The sequence below is a fragment of the Prionailurus bengalensis genome, chromosome D2, assembly GCF_016509475.1.
Source record: "Prionailurus bengalensis isolate Pbe53 chromosome D2, Fcat_Pben_1.1_paternal_pri, whole genome shotgun sequence".
NCBI classification, from domain to species: Eukaryota; Metazoa; Chordata; class Mammalia; order Carnivora; family Felidae; genus Prionailurus; species Prionailurus bengalensis.
The window spans coordinates 10,428,101-10,445,788 of record NC_057351.1 but is presented as its reverse complement, the minus strand read 5'-3'; positions in this window follow the sequence as shown (position 1 = coordinate 10,445,788).

Below are 17,688 nucleotides of genomic sequence, written 5' to 3'. Positions count from 1 at the left end.
CTGCTCAACTCCTCCATTTCAGCTTTAAAAACTTAGTTAATGATGCAATATAGGAAGTACAGAAGTAAAGCCCAGTGAGAACCACAGAGTAAAAACTCCATCATAAAATTTCTTTCCTCTTTAATCCTACATGAAATGCATGAAACTTATAGAATGCCTGAGTTTTATCATTTGTATACCGATGAGCAGCATGGTATGTTGGAAAGAGTCCTACAGAGAAGTCAGGAACCCTGGGGACCAGACCCATTCCCGCTTCTGAAAGACTTGTATGATCCGGGTAACATGTTAACCCTGTCTTGCCATTAACTCAACATGAGAAAAATGTAGGGGGTAACAAGATTTCTTTAAAGAGGGTGGTGATTTCTGAAGTTAGTGTGTAAATTTATCTGAGCCTAGAGGGGCTGTGTCTGCATAATCAAGAACATATATGATGGACAGAAGGAAATGAATACAATGAAGGAGAATTTCCTTGTGAAACAAAAATGTGTCCCACACATGGAGAGAGACAATGATGATCACAGCATGTGTCTTCTGTCAAGTTGGTGCATGTTCTAGAAAGTCTCCTTGAGTCCCATATGAAATTTATTGTGACAGTTAATGTGGCCAGCAATCCTCAACCAATACATCCTCAAAAGTTAGAATTTTATTTGTAAAAATTGAAGGTGCTTTCATGACTGTAAGAAGTTAGCCGGTTTTCTAATTAATTTAGCAGTCTTATTAGGTATCCTTTTAAAAACTGATGACATAAATCCCCACTTTTCAAATCCTTTTTAAAATAGCTTCTTAATCTCTCTGCTGGTCCATTTGTTAATGAGATAAGTAGAACAAATAATGCTGTTTGGGAACTGTGCTGTCATATTCTTTTTTTTTTTTTAATTTATTTATTTTCTAGAGAGAGACAGAGAGCAAGCAGGGGAGGGGCAGGGAAAAAAGGAGACACAGAATCAGAAGCAGGCTCCAGGATCTGAGCTGTCAGGACAGAGCCCAATGTGGAGTTCAAACTCAGGAACTATAAGATCATGACCTGAGCTGTAGTTGGACACTTGACTGACTGAGCCACCCAGGCGCACCTGTGCTATCATATTCTTTTTTTTTTTTTCAATATATGAAGTTTATTGTCAAATTGGTTTCCATACAACACCCAGCCCTCCTCAATACCCATCACCCACCCTCCCCTCCCTCTCACCCCCATCAACCCTCAGTTTGTTCTCAGTCCTCAAGAGTCTCTTGTGCTTTGGCTCTCTCCCACTCTAACCTCCTTTTTTTTTCTTTTTTTTTTCCCCTTCCCCTCCCCCATGGGTTTCTGTTAAGTTTCTCAGGATCCACATAAGAGTGAAAACATATGGTATCTGTCTTTCTCTGTATGGCTTATTTCACTTAGCATCACACTCTCCAGTTCCATCCATGTTGCTACAAAGGGCCATATTTCATTCTTTCTCATTGCCACGTAGTACTCCATTGTGTATATAAACCACAATTTCTTTATGCATTCATCAGTTGATGGACATTTAGGCTCTTTCCATCATTTGGCTATTGTTGAGAGTGCTGCTATAAACATTGGGGTACAAGTGCCCCTATGCATCAGTACTCCTGTATCCCTTAGGTGTATTCCTAGCAGTGCTATTGCTGGGTCATAGGGTAGGTCTATTTTTAATTTTTTGAGGAACCTCCACACTGTTTTCCAGAGTGGCTGCACCAATTTGCATTCCCACCAACAGTGCAAGAGGGTTCCCGTTTCTCCACATCCTCTCCAGCATCTATAGTCTCCTGATTTGTTCATTTTAGCCACTCTGACTGGCATGAGGTGATATCTGAGTGTGGTTTTGATTTGTATTTCCCTGATGAAGAGCGACGTTGAGCATCTTTTCATGTGCCTGTTGGCCATCCGGATGTCTTTAGAGAAGTGTCTATTCATGTCTTCTGCCAATTTCTTCACTGGGTTATTTGTCTTTCGGGTGTGGAGTTTGGTGAGCTCTTTATCATATTCTTTTTTTTTTTAATTTTTTTTTTCAACGTTTATTTGTTTTTGGGACAGAGAGAGACAGAGCATGAACGGGGGAAGGGCAGAGAGAGAGAGAGACACAGAATCGGAAACAGGCTCCAGGCTCTGAGCCATCAGCCCAGAGCCCGACGCGGGGCTCGAACTCACGGACCGCAAGATCGTGACCTGGCTGAAGTCGGACGCTTAACCGACTGCGCCACCCAGGCGCCCCTCTTTATCATATTCTTGATGCACTTAACATGAAATGCCATTTAGAGTGTATTCATCAAATAAATTAACCTGTGGTTTTAGTGTAATGATGTTTTGGCAAGATGATGCTTGCCTTATTTTTATTTTTTTAAGTACATACCTGTGTTAAAATATTTCAAAGAATCAAATGTTGCTCTCTGAACACATCAGCAGATCCCAGATGCCAGGGCCACCACTATGGCCTCATTCACTTGTCTTGTCTCTTTCAAAGTTGCTTCTTCTGCTGGGAACTTGTCTTGGGAGCTTGACCATAATTTTGTCATTGAGACAGCAGCATCTGATTTGCAAATGGCGTAAGTCTCTGTTCTGTAGTCCAGCATTGCTGGAGAAGGAAGGAGGTACAGACTTCAAGAAAATCCCTCCTGCATAAGGGGAAGGAGTTAGCTTCATTGTATGATAATTCCTGCAGTGCTCAGCCATCTGTGAAAAGCATCCTTTCACTGGGTTGTGAAGTGTGCATTTATTAGCTGCTTCCCCATGACTGAATCACTTAACTTGATTATACCCCAGCAATTCGAGTGCTTTGTAGTAGTAACATGGAGAAGAAATGTTTTGCTTTGAATTTTTGGCCTCTTGACATTGGTTTCTGCTCAATAGAATCAGAGCTTGGCAGTCCTGTTTCATGAAGTGCATTACCCAGAGCTGGAACACAATGTACCATCGAGAACGTGTGTTTACCCTGGCTTTCTCCAAGCTCAACTTGAATTGCCATATGGTCAATGTGACAGATTGAGTGATCATTGAATATTGACGGGGCTTTGACTGCAAAATCTAGCATGCCACTGGCAATTTGGTATCATTCTCATGACATTCTAATGATACTACTTTCAAATGTATTTCCAGGCCAATTGATTTTTTTTCTTCCCATTATCACATGGCTGTTTAAAATGGCAAGTATACGTTCTAGCTGGACTTCCCATCATACTGCCTTATTTCCTCTTACCATGCAATGCTGATTCATCTTCCAAGAAAAAATGCTTGCGATATCCTACATAGGGCAAGTTTCCTCTGCTTTCTGCCTGTTATTAGAGGAATGAGGTACAGTTCACATTGGCATCCCTAGTACCTAGCTGAATGCCTGGTACATACTGTGTACTTGATAACCGTGAATTACGTTGAGTTTAATATTCTTGTATACCAACTGTTTTCAATTCCTTACTTCAAAATATACTTCAATATCAGATTCCTCAAGTTATTCTGTCTCCATTCTTTGTTGTTGTTGTTTATTTATTTTTGAGAGGGAGAGAGAGAGAGAGAGAGACAGAGAGAGAGAGAGAGAGAAACAGCGTTGAGTGGGGTAGTGGCAGAGAGAGAGGGAGACGCAGAATCCAAAGCAGGCTCCAGGCTCCCAGCTGTCAGAACAGAGCTCAATGCAGGGCTCGAACCCACGAACCGTGAAGTCATGACCTGAGCCAAAGTCTGACGCTCAACCGACTGAGCCACCCAAGCACCCCTGCCTCCCTTCTTATGTCTCTTTACACAGGTACTATCTGCATGGACCACAGGTCTGGAAATGTTTTATTATTTTGTGCTTGTTTCTGTATTTCCTAATATTTTGCAAAATGTTGCAATTTAGGTTTAGCCCTCTCGTTCCTTAAGATAGTGCACATTGTACAGTGGTCATTCCGTGTATTCTTTGACCGCAAGACATACATACATACCAAGCCCCACAAGAAAGCAAACTGCCAGGATTTTTATATATTCTAACCAGGAAATGGAGTGTCTTTTATTTTCTAAGCTCTATTTCCATTTCCTTTCTGACTGATTTTCAATCCATAGGATACTCCCAATTCCCAGATACTATTTTCTGAGGCTATGGACTTAGTAAAAATCATGCTTCTCTGAACAGAGCTAATTTGATGTGCCTGGAGAGGCATGATTAACTGTGGAAGGCCCTGCTTTGTATTCAATTGGTTAATGAGTTTAGTTTTTCAAGGCAGAGGAATGGTACCAGCCAGCAAACTTTAGGAAGTGTACATACGCTTTTCTATTTGCTGGGTTCCACTGATTCTTCAGAATAGGAAGTTTTCCTGTAATTCTTCCTGTAGGCACAAAGCAAATCAGCATTCCATAGCTCACTCATTGCAAATTGCCAATTTATCATTAAGTTCAAATACTTGTTCTGTGTTACTTTAAAAATGAATCCGAATCTTTGATGTGCCAACATTCGTATGCTTTTGAAGTGTCTAGAAACTTGATAACATGTTTTCTGTAACTCTTCACACTATTTCTAGAGTACAGTGTGGTATTGGCACCCATAGCCATTTAACATTTAGGACTTTGTAGCTAATTGAGGGAAGGAGATCTGCCTTTGCGAGGAAATACCCAGAAAAGACCTCACGCATCAGAAGATAAATAAGGTTTGGCTGAAAGCACTCCATACAACTAACTGTTAATGGAAAAGTTAGAAGCAAAACTACTGAACTGATCTCTTAAAGCAGGTTTCTAAGTTACAAAATATAAATGATTAATACTATGTCAAATAATAGAGTTCTGTTGTATGGATGTGGTCAGAACTCAAACCTTGCACTAATATGGATTTTGCAGAAACTTTAGATTTTTTTCAAAACTTTCAACTGTGTTCCTTTCTAATTGTTTTTTTACTGTTTATTTTTGAGAGAGAGAGAGAGAGAGCATGAGCAGAGGAAGGGGCAGAGAGAGAGGGAGACATGGAATCCGAAGCAGGCTTCAGGCTCCGAGCTGTCAGCACAGAGCTTGACATGGGGCTTGATTAAACTCCTGACCTGTGAGATCATGACCTGAACTGAAGTCAGACACTTAACCGACCAAGCCTCCCAGGCCCTCCTCAATTGTGTTCCTTTCTATTGTGCACATGGGCGCTATCAGATCACTCACAGTTGATGGAAATGTCTCCTACCAGACAAGCCATAGAGTGAGCCCCAGCCAGGGACGATATGAGGGTTCTAACTCTGCCCAGAGCCCAGGCAATTCTCCATCTGCCAGTTAACCAGCTTATTCACAGAAATGAAATATTTAGACAAAATGGCATGAAGTCTACTTATTTTCTAATCCAAAGAATCCATAGCATTTCAAAAATAATTGAATATTCCTGCCTGAAGAAAATTCTTTCTCATTTTTTCCCCTTCCCCCTCTGCTAAATGAATGGAGAGTACAGATCTGAGCAACTACAAGGCATCCTTCTGTTTAATCCATTTAAAAAGCCTTAACATTTAGCAGAATTATCCTGATGGATTGCTTCTTTACATTTTTAATAAGTTATTGACAGCAAATTAAATATCAACGAGTCGGGTCTTTTCCACTGCAGGTGAGAAAACGAAATGGGAGAGTATCGATTTTCTAGAAGACTTAAAGGAAATCTTATGTGCCTTGACCTCCTCCACTTCTGAGTTCTCTGACAGTTTTCTAAGGACACAAAGAATTCATAGTCTCACTGAAAAGGAGGTCCACTGTGTGCTCCTGAAATCACAACTTTAATAAAAGAGTTCAGAAAATCAGCCATTGGTAGAGAGTATGTCTCCCAGCTGCCCAGGAAGGGGGAGCAAAAGATCACGTGTGTCTCCAGCTGTTACAGAGTTTGATGCAAGGGAGTCCCTTCTGACATGCTCATTGTGAGAGCCCAAAGCCTGGCCATTTTGTGGCACAAAGCACAGTAACACAGTTTTGCATTCTTTCCATGCTCAAACTCAGAGGCTGAGGGGAGAATTCAGGATCACCTTGTGTCACAAGGTTGTAGCAGGAAGATTCTTAGAGATAATTTTGGTCCATTTGTATCAAATAGAGAATTGGAATGTCTAGGTGTTAGGAGACTATCCCACGGCCATACATTTAGGGAATGTTGAGACCAGTGGCAATATGCTTGTCTCCCCAGTGAGGGTCCTTCACAATGCCCTGTGCTTTCCTTGTCCCAGGAGGTAGTCTCGGGTGTTTTAAGGGAAAAGTCTATTACAACAATGCTTGTCTTCCAAAGTTGCTCACTTCCTTGGGTCAGGCACCTGGAGATCCCAGGTCAGGGATCTTGGAGGTAAGAGTTGACTTAGCTTTAGAGTAGATTCAAGACCTTCACATCTCACGCTTGCCTGGTTTGTACCAATGATAGCCATAGAGTCTTTGCCTCAAGGTATTCCCTGTAATGCCAGAGGAATCAGGATTAGGGTTCTCTCTAACATATCACTTCCTTGTACGCAAGTCTTCACCAAATCCCTTTGCCTACTGAATAAAGCAGCAAATGTCGCAAGCCAATTTTTATTTTTTATTGTTTTAAGCTAATTTTTAAGGTCTTCTGGTCTAAAAGTCCTCTCCAACTACTTTCTTAAATGAACCCTATTTTAATGAATTGGTTGTTGTACCACATCTCACTGTAACTTCCACGTTCTCCTCTCTGAAAATCCAATAAAGCAGCAAGAATATATAGTGAAAATAGACACATGGGCAGAGAGAGGAAGAGAGATGAGAGACAGAGAGAGACAGAGACAGACACACAGACGGAGAGCACTGAAGGATGCTATGAAACTGTGAGAAGATGTTTATATTACCCTAAACAAAGAGCCTGGTAGATATGAATGCTTCCTATTCCTCTTATCATTGTGAATTTGCCTTGAATTTCTACTGTATATTTTCTTTTTTTTAAGTGTATTAATTTTGAGTGTGCATGCGTGAGAGAGAGAAAGAGAACAAGCAGGGGAGGGGCAGAGAGAGAGAGGGAGACAGAGAATCCTAAGCAGGCTCCACACTGTCAGCACAAAGACCAACGTGGGGCTCAAATTCATAAACCGTGAGATCGTGAGCTGAGCCAAAACCAAGAGTCTACGCTTCACCCACTGAGCCACCCAGGTGCCCCACTACCGTACATTTTCTGAAACATGTAAAAATGAACACAGAAATGTTATCCCCAATATGCTAAAACTACCAAATATAAAAATGCTGAGATATAAGAGCCCCAAGTAGGTAAACAAAATAAGTAGATGTTCACTTTTACAATGAATAAATCAGAACCCTCAACTAAAGTTATTACCCAGAGAAAAAATTTGTGATGGCATGCCTAGTATTTTTTTTTAATTTATGGTACAAATGACACACAGATTTATTTTTGAATAAGTAATAGATTATTTGGCACCAAGTAAACTGAATGTTAAATCAAGTATAACATATCATATATATATGAAAAATATATATATTTTGTTGTGAAAATAACATTGAATTCAGTATCTCCCTCTTCAAACTATAAACAACAGCACCAACACTATTCCAATTACTGCTATATTCTTATTATTCCTTATATTATTAATATTATTAACAATTAACAATGGTGTAAAGACTCATGCTATGAGAAATATACCACCGTAATTCTCTCCTAGGTGAGATAAAAGTTCCTTGCATTAATTTTGATAATCTTAGAGGCTTGTAGTATTTAATATCAAAGTTTTGAGAGAAGTAAGAAAGAGAAATTTTCTTATTAAACTTTTAATTAGATCATTTCACACACATATGAGAATTAAGGAATGCTTTAAGCTTAAAACATTGTTTCACATACTTCATGGAGAAAAGAGAGAAATAATAGCCTCCAAAAATAGCCAATACAGAGCAGTTCACTGATTAACTTACAATGTTTCTTGTGTTCCATTTTTTTTATTTATCCAATGGTGGGAATCACCACAACCTTGAGGTGCTATATTATGATTGTAGCAGCTGAACATTGCTGGGTCCACCATGCATTTTTTCCGATTGTCTTCAAACAGCTTCCCAGAAAAGAACAAAGAAAACCTAGTGAAATGTCTGACAGATGGGAACACAGATGCGAAGCCAAGTCACAGAGGAGTCAAGATTTCAGTGGAGATGAATTTGGGTTCTGCCCCTGGGGATAGAGATTAAACCACTCAATCACGGCACTGAGTGCCCAGAAAAAGGAATCAGATTAATTTTAGGTCCACAGAGATGAAGATAAAAATTCAGAATCTACTAAATAGACAGCATAGAATCAATAAAGAAATAAGATGTAAATTTAATGTGCTGAATGCTCCAAATACCTAGCTATTAAATTAAAATTTGTTTGCATTGGAAGATATATAAAATATTTTTGTATAATTGTTCTCAAAGGAAATTAAATGTTCAAAACACTTTTGTTCCAATAAAATTTCTTAATTATTTTCTACTTCACTACTTGTGAAGTGTCTCCTCCATTTACATGTTCAATAATGTATAGGAGAAAATGATAGGAGTTATATCAGCATCTACACCAAGGCTCTTTCAATTTCAAATTGAAACAAGTGTTGATTTTTATCATTTAATAGTAAGTGAACAATTTTTTTTCATGTGAAGAAAATCTCTTAAACTTTTCTTTCTTTTCCTCTTCTCCCCTCCCCTCCCCTCCCCTTCTTTCCCTTCCCCTCCCCTCCTTTCCCCTCCCCTCCCCTCCTCTTCCCTCCTGTTCTCTCTCTGTCTCTCTCTCTCCCTCCCCTCTTCCTTCCTTCCTTCCTTCCTTCCTTCCTTCCTTCCTTCCTTCCTTCCTTTATTTTTATAAAATAATGCCAGGAGTAAAATATACTTGAAGTATTTAATTCATGACTAGATTTATCATCTCTTGGTATTTCAACACAATGAAATATATACTTGGTAATAAATATATGTTGACCCTACAATTTTTGAGTACCTATTTTTTAAAATTTTTTTAATGTTTTTTTTTTTTTTTTATTTTTGAGAGAGAGAGAGAGAGAGCCCGTGAGCAAGGGAGGGGCAGAGAGAGAAAGAGAGGGAGACAGTTGAACCAAAGTAGGCTCTGCACTGTCAGTGCAAAGCTAGACATGGGGCTAGAACCCAGGAACCATGAGATCATGACCTGAGCTGAAGTCAGACACTCAACCGACTGAGCCACCCATGCACCCCAAGTACCTATTTTAAATTATGTGCAGAAAGTGGAGCCCTACAATGCTTTCATTTAATTACATTTAATGATCTCAAGCCAGAGATGGAGAAATCTCTAGTTTCCTTCAAGTCTTAAAATTTAATTCTAGTCAAAATACAACATGAACAAATATAATCTCTGAATAAACAAGCTCATTCCAAATGCCTATCACAGTAACTGCTGTGAGGTACCTGCTCAGGGTATATGCTCAACGGTACCAATTAAAACGTAATTATTGCCTAGGAATGAGGCAAAGATGGAAAAGGATGGGAAATTAGGAAAATACTAGTTACAAAGATGTATGAATTTGTGTGCATATTGATTAATATGCCAGTAGGTAAAGCATTTCAGACAACTGTCTAAAGCCAGAAGAGATAGGAAACTGTATTTCCTTTTTACAGTTGGGGAGCAAGGAGGTGAATCTTAAGTCTCATAAAAGGACAGAGTAGTACTAAGGTCTTAGGAATCATAAACTCATGCTTAGCTAATAGACATCGCTTTCTATGTTATGTGCATGTGTGTGTGTGTGTGTGTGTGTGTGTGTGTGTGTGCATCTGCGGTTGTAAAAGTTTTTGTGCATACAATTTCCTGATACAACTAATTTAATATTTATATGCCTATGTTGTCCTAATCATAGAGATAGCTTCCCAAGAACTTTTATTTACTACTTAGGTTTTTAACAAATTCTTATTATAAATTTCCGCTCACTGCCTTGCTTATATAGTACTCAACTTCTCAGAGGGGGAAAAAAAGGGTTATTCTTTAGCTGTGAGCTTAGGATTGCTTCTTTTTCCAGGACTCAGAAGAACTGCTGGCTGCACTAAATCCCTCTAAATAAGTATTTTATACTGAGTCAGAAATAAATAATGCTGTAATTTTTTTTTTAATTTGAGAGAGAAAGCACATGAAAAGTTGGGGGGAGAGGCAGAGGGAGGGAGAGAATCTCGATCAGTCTCCACACTCAGTGCAGAGCCTGATGTGGGGCTCAATTCCATGACCCTATGATCATGGCCTGAGCTGAAGTCAAGAGTTGGAGGCTCGACTGAGCCATCCAGATGCCCCTGTACAATTTCTTAAATCCTGTATAACTGTTTCGAGAGTCACGTTAGCATAATGCACACTCTACAAATGTGTCTGTTCTTCGTTGTTCTTTACTGAGATATAAATGGACCCCAGGCACAGAGCAAAAGCTGTCTCCTCCACACACTCCTCTCATATTAGCAAAACCCAATTCCCCTCCCTGCCGCCATGTTTTCAGGACTGGAGGAGTCACTTCTCTTCTCTTTAATTTATGTAAACTAGAGTTAAACATTGCAGAAAAATCTTAGAAAGGCATTCTGTGACACAAGACAAAATTGAGATGGGTAATGTGGAGAACCATGAGGGATAGAAACCTAACACAAATATATATTGATTCTGCTAATGTGCTGAGCATTATCTAGTGTTTCCAACTCATCAGTATACAAAGTAATTCTAGTTCATGCTGTGCACTTGCCTCCTTTAGAAACTTTGTTATTAGACAACACACGGCATCAAATCAAATCAGACTTAGAAGAATCATAGATCTAACCACTACCAAATTTTACCATTAACGCAAAGGATACAGGCAATTGCAAGAAACAGGAATAAATGTGAAGAAGTCTAAGACCAGCAATGTGAGATCCCTCTCTTCTTCCATTACCACTTGCTCTATTTAAAAGTTAACATGTGAGGGTCTAATAGGGCATTAGGGCATCACTTGCACAAAGTGAGCCCCTTTGGTATGGGCCATCTCCTTTTAATATTCCATTAACCTAATTTGACTGTACATTCTGCTGAAAGTATTTCATAGACAAGCATTCTCTCATGGATTCTCCCTGGTCTAATGGTAGAAATACCAACAGTGTCCTATCATTCACCTCTTTGTAAAGGGATTTGACCCCTTCATCTCTTTTTCTCTTTCCCAGGCATTCCCTGTAAAGGAGAAATACACTGTAGACCTTCCACTAACACTTTTCTTTCCAACCATAAAACAATTTCTTACTGCTCAAAAGTTTGAGCTATTCAAATGTTTTATTGTAAAATAATGATACGTGTATAGCAATTTTGAAAATTGCAAAAAACATTGGAAGATAAAAAGTGAAAAAAATTCCACTTGTACATCTAGGGATAACTGATTATATATGTCCAATAAAGCTTGTGTGTGTGGGGGTGGGTGGGTGGGTGTGTATGTGGATGTGGATGTAAATTTGCTTTTTACTTATCATTTTATTATAAGAGTTTTTTTCATGACATCAAACTTTCATTGCATGGTGTTCCAATGTATAAATCTTGTATCTACTATCATTTTTTTTCTGTCAAGATTGAATTGGTTTCCAATATAACTTGTTTATGCTAATGTAGTACTATACTGAAGATTTTTAATCATATATCTTTGGGTACATCTGATTATTTTATTTGAAAATTCCTATATGAAATATTCACAGTGAATGGGTTTTAATTAAATATCATGGAATGTTCACATAAATTTACACCACCACAAGAGTATGCTGGTGCCATTGCACTATAACCATCTTATAATTGTAAATTATTTTTATTTATTTTTAAGTTTTTATTCGAATTCTAGTTAGTTAACATATAGTGTCATATTGGTTCCCAAAGTAGAATTTAGTGATTCATCACTTACATGTAACTCTGAGTGCTCATCCCAACAGGTGCCCTCCTTAAAGCCCATAACCCATTTAGCCCATCCCCCGACACACCTGCTTTCCAGCAACCTTCAGTTTGTCCTCTGTATTTAAGAGTCTCTTATGGTTTGCCTCCCTCTCTGTTTTTATGTTATTTTATTTTTCTTTCCCTTCCCCTATGTTCAGCTGTTTTGTTTTTTAAATTCTACCTATGAGTGAAATTGTATGGTATTTTTCAGACTGACTTATTTCACTTAGCATAATACACCCTAGGCCCATCTACTTTGTTGTAAATGGCAAGATTTCATTCTTTTTGATTGCTGAGTAATATTTTGTTATACACACACACACACACACACACACACACACACACCACATCTTCTTTATCCACTCATCAGTCGATGGACATTTGAGTTGTTTCTATAATTTGGCTCTTTTAGATAGTGCTGCTATAAACATCGGGGTGCATGTGCCCCTTCAAATCAGTATTTTTGTATCCTTTGGGTAAATACCTTGTAGTGCAATTGCTGAGTCATAGTGTAGTTCTATTTTTCACTTTTTGAGGAATCTCCATATTGTTTTCCAGAGTGGCTGCACCAGTTTGCATTCCCACCAATAGTGTAAGAGGGTTCCCCTTTCTCTGCATCCTCATCAACACCTGTTGTTTCTTGTGCTATTAATTTTAGCTATTCTGACAGGTGTAAGGTGGTGTCTCATCATGGTTTTGATTTGTATTTATTTCTCTAGTGATGAGTGATGTTGACCCTTGGAAAAATGTCTATTCATGTTTTCTGCCCATGTCTTAACTGGATTTGTATATTATTTTTTAAAAATATCTAAGCATTAGAGTGTTAATATTATACTATTTTCCATTTATTTGATTAGTAGTATGGTAAAGTATTTTAAATGCATATTTTTATTGTTATGTCTATAGAGTATGGATGATTATTTTATTCATGGCTTTTCCTAAATGTTCCTTAAAGAAGCTCCACCAATTACATACCAATATGGAGGCACACCTCATTTTTAAGAATAAATATTGAATTGTAATAAGTAATACTTCATAATATTAAATGTCTTTAGGACATCTTATAATTTTATACATCATTGTATCCAATAATATATAGTGTATTTATATATCATAAATTATATTTATGTAAGAGTTATGAATATATTGTACATTGTATTATGTATTTTATATAAATAAAATGTAGAATATTATAAATATATCAATATAAAATATTTTACAGAAAATTAAATGAAGCAAGTACATAGTGATATGTTTACATTATATATTTCATAGTTTATAAGTATTATTAATTTTATATGATATATACTACATAAAATATATTGCATTATAAACACTTTTCAAGTATTTGTTAACTCATTCAGTTGTTTAGTTGATCCATGGTTGTTTTTTTTAATGTATTTTCAAATTTTCCTATAGCTAAATATATATAATTATACTTATAAGTATAAATAATTAAATAATAAATATAAATTATGAATAAGTATAAATAAGTATAATATATACTTATTTCCCATGAATTTCTTCTTTAAAATCATTCCAATTCAAATAGCTGTTAAACATTGATTTTCTTTGAGTTGTAGCATTGATTTACTCTTCATAATGTTGGTAATTCTTTGGAAATGATTTGACTGATGTTAGCTAGAGAATATTTTCCCAATGTCATTGTAATATACGCATTAATGATGTTGTTATTACAGCATATTCAAAACAGGCTGGCTATCACTGCTACAAAATATCCTCTTATTATAGTCTTATGTTTGTTCCTGGGATTTTTCCTATTCCCTTTCACTATCTATGTGTGCAGGAGCTCCACAGCATGGATAATTGTGACTTAATAAAATTTGCAAAATGTACTGTTAAATATTGTTATTTCTTTTCCAAACTTTCTAAGCTATTCCCAAGTCTTTGTCAAGGAAACCTAGAATAACTTGGTCATGTTTCTTTTCTTATTTATTTATTTATTTATTTATTTAATTTATTTATAGAAAGAGAGAGCAGGGGAGGGGCAGAGAGAAAGACAATCCCAAGCAGGCTCCACGCTCATTGCAAAGCCCAACACGACTGACAATCCCACCAACTGTGAGATCATGACACGAGCCGAAATCCAGAGTTGGTTGCATAACTGACTGAGCCACCCAGGTGCCCCCATCACATTTCTTCTTATTCCCACCACCATTAAGATTTTGTTTGAACTCCCGTTAAATTTCTGAGTTGGAGATGAAAAATTACAAATAGAAAACAATGTCTGTTGACTCTGACTGGGGTCAGATTCCATCTTGAAAGTAAAGCTATTTTCCTGCCAGAAGGAAGAGTTGGATAATAATCAGGAGGGTATGAAACAATGTAGATATGAAGTCATAACTTATTTTCCCCAAGCAAGCTAAAGGTGCTTTTCCTAACTCTCATTTGTAAGCTAGGGCAGAGGGAGGAGTTCGGATTCACTGTTTGATAAAGTCTGCATTCTGGATCAAACTCCTCTCCTTCTGGTGTGGGATGAGGAATGAATAAGAAAGAATCTTTCCAGGAGTCACCGGGTCAATCATGTGTGTGCACATGTGTGAAGGGAAAGGAGACAGCCATTAACCAGCCGGCATCTAACTCTGGATGATGTGGTTAGTATGCCTTTCTTCATACCACTGTATCAGAAAGATACTGGATCCCAGAAGGGAGAAATAACCTCTTTCAAGTAGAGACTCGACAGCCCTTTGCTGAAGATTCATGTACATTTCAAAAAAAAAAAAAATTAGATAAAAATTAAGGATAATGCATTTTAAATTTTAAATAAAGAATGATTTATTTACTGAGTATAATCATAAAATAAAAAAATAATTTTTTTCTATGTCAAAGTAAAAAAAAAAGCCTTGTTTATTTACATGCTTTAGAAAGTGAAGGTATTTTTCACACATATAACAGACACATTATTGTTCTAAAATATATTTTAGAGCTACCACAAAGCAATAAATTAATAATAGGCTGCCAGAAATCATTGTATGTGTCTGGAAGGAGTTTACCCTCTCCACCTTGGAGGTATGACCATATCTAGAATTATAAAAGAAAAAAACCACACATACATATCCTAAGAGATAGCCACAGCAGCGTTCATAACAGCATTGTTAATAATTGTAAAGATTATTTTAAAAATCAAGATTCTGGGGCGCCTGGGTGGCTCAGTCGGTTGGGCATCCGACTTCGGCTCAGGTCATGATCTCGCGGTCTGTGAGTTTGAGCCCCGCGTCGGGCTCTGTGCTGACAGCTCAGAGCCTGGAGCCTGTTTCGGATTCTGTGTCTCCCTCTCTCTCTGACCTTCCCCCATTCCTGCTGTCTCTCTGTCTCAAAAATGATTAAACGTTAAAAAAAAATTTAAAAATCGAGATTCCACCAATTGGCAACTGGATAAAAAGTTGTACATTCCTAAAGGAGAGAAGTCGTAAGGGGCAAACGAATGAACTAGAGCTACCCCTTTAACATGCATGACTCCTACAAACACACTTTGGAAAAGAAAAAAAATGAGATTGCATATATATTCTTTATACAAGAATAAAATGGAAAAAGTAACATTCCAAGGTAAGAGTATTGTGATACACTTTTGGGTAAAAGTTCTTCGTTCACGTAAATGTATATTCCATAGTGGTTACTTTCCAGGGAGGTAATGGGAGGCAGCGGGAAAGAGAATATACAAAGAACATATTTTTGTAGTGGGATATTGTTATTCTTAAGTTCTATATCTTGTTATATAGTTAGTTTTCCTGACGACCTGGAATCTTCTGCTCCCATAACATTCCCCTCAGGATCAATTCACACCACTTGGCCCTGTTAAAGTGAAGTCATTGGGGTATAACCTCCTGTGTGTTTCTCAAGGGAACAGCAGAGTGTCATTGTGTCCACTTTCACGCTAACCAACATTCTGAGAGACTGAAAAGTTGGATGACACAGTGCTTGAAAAGTCGTTTCCATTCCCAAAACCTCTGCTACTTGTCCTCAGTGTCTCCATTCCCCCAAATCCTAGAAAAATCCTTCCCTGCTTAGTGCAAAGCACTTCCGTTAGAAGCTCTCTTCTCTACCAGTTGGTAAAAATAAACCTTCCTTTCCTTCAGATTTCCTTGTCTAAAACGACTCTTTTTAATTTTTATCACTTTTTTAATGTTTGTTTATTTTTGAGAGAAACAGAGACAGAGACAGAGACAGAGTGCGAGCGGGCGAAGGGCAGAGAGAGGGGGAGACACAGAATCCAAAGCAGGCTCCAGACTCTGAGCTGTCAGCACAGAGCCTGATGTAGGGCTCAAACTTAACAACTGTGAGATCATGACCTGAGCTGAAGTTGGATGCTCAACCAACTGAACCACCCCAGTCACCCTTGAAACAACAATCTATGCATCTTGTTTTTGGATCTTAATTATTTCATAGCAAATGAATAGAATTTTTTAACTAAAACAGTCAGTTAGGGGCACCTGGGTGGCTCAGTCCAGTTAGTGTCAGTCTGTTGATTTTGGCTCAGGTCATGATCTCACAGTTCATGAGTCCGAGCTCCACTTGGGGCTCTGTGCGAAAGTGCAGAGCCTGCTTGGGATTCTCTTTATGTCCCCCTCTTTCTCTCTGCCCCTCCCCCACCTGTCTCAATAAAAGGATAAACATTTTAATTAATTAACAAAAGAATCAGTTAGTAGTTCCTTCAGGTGCAACTCCTTGTGGAGGGTGTTAATCAAGGATAGATCATAATTTCTTGCTCCTTGCTTGCCTTCACCTTTCCCAAAAGTTCCTCCTCTCCTCTCCTCCAGGCAGCCATCTTGGTTTCTCTCCCTCCCACAGCAAACCATCACTACCTTCTCCAACTTTGATTCTAGGCCGCAGAAAGCTTTCCATCTATGACTCTGATACGGAGGCTGCAGATGTTCTCCCTGAGGCTTGGACTTGGGTAGATGCTCTAGTGGCTACAAATTCCTATTGCTTTCCTAGGGGGACAGGCTTCTCTTCCCATTTTCTTGTTCACCCCCCACCAGAAGTTTTGTGTGGTGTAGTAGCAGTGGCAGAGTATTGCAGAAGAGACAGCCCGGGGCCAATTTCTGGAGCCTGGCAACGTGGGTGTGGGGAAGATACTTAATCCTTGCTAACCCAAGTGTCTGCTGCAGACATGTGACTGACAATACTAGTAGGCAAGTGAGAACATGCATTAATGCCCATACAGTGTTCACTTTGTCACTAGATTTAGTTCTGAAAACATCTCCTACAGGGCTTTTTCCTGCATTTTATTGTTGACTTCTTTCAGCACTGGATGAAACATATTGAAGTGTGAAATGGTCAATTATAAGTGGATAAAAAAAATCGCTTAGATAAAATATTGTTAAACTGTGTGGCTGCCTTCTTTATCTCAAGGCAGGGCGTATAGGAATGCAATGATTTGGCACTTTGGGAAGATGATTTTATGAACAAATTCACAGTTGCCAAGACCAAAAGACCTCATAAGTCAATTTCATGCTGAGTTGTTTAAAACCATTTTCACATCAAACATTTCATAACTTTCCTACTTTGCAAATACCTTGCAAAGTTTGAATTTCTGTGAGGTAGACCTTGCATGATTTATTTCTTCTTTAATCCCTTTGGGGAATTAATTTAACCTGTGGAAATACTCTCAAACATTCACACTGATGAAAATAGATTCAGGAAGGGATATCAGGAATATAATTTTAAATGTATTTCAATAAATAACCCTAAAACTTGAAATATGTATCACACTTTGAGGCATATCCTGTGTTTGCCGAAATATCATTTATGAAATCTATGATTCCTGCATTGACCGAGGGCTTCACTAAGTATCTTGTTTGAGATTCTCTAGCCAATGGAAGTATTAAGAAGTGCCTTTCTC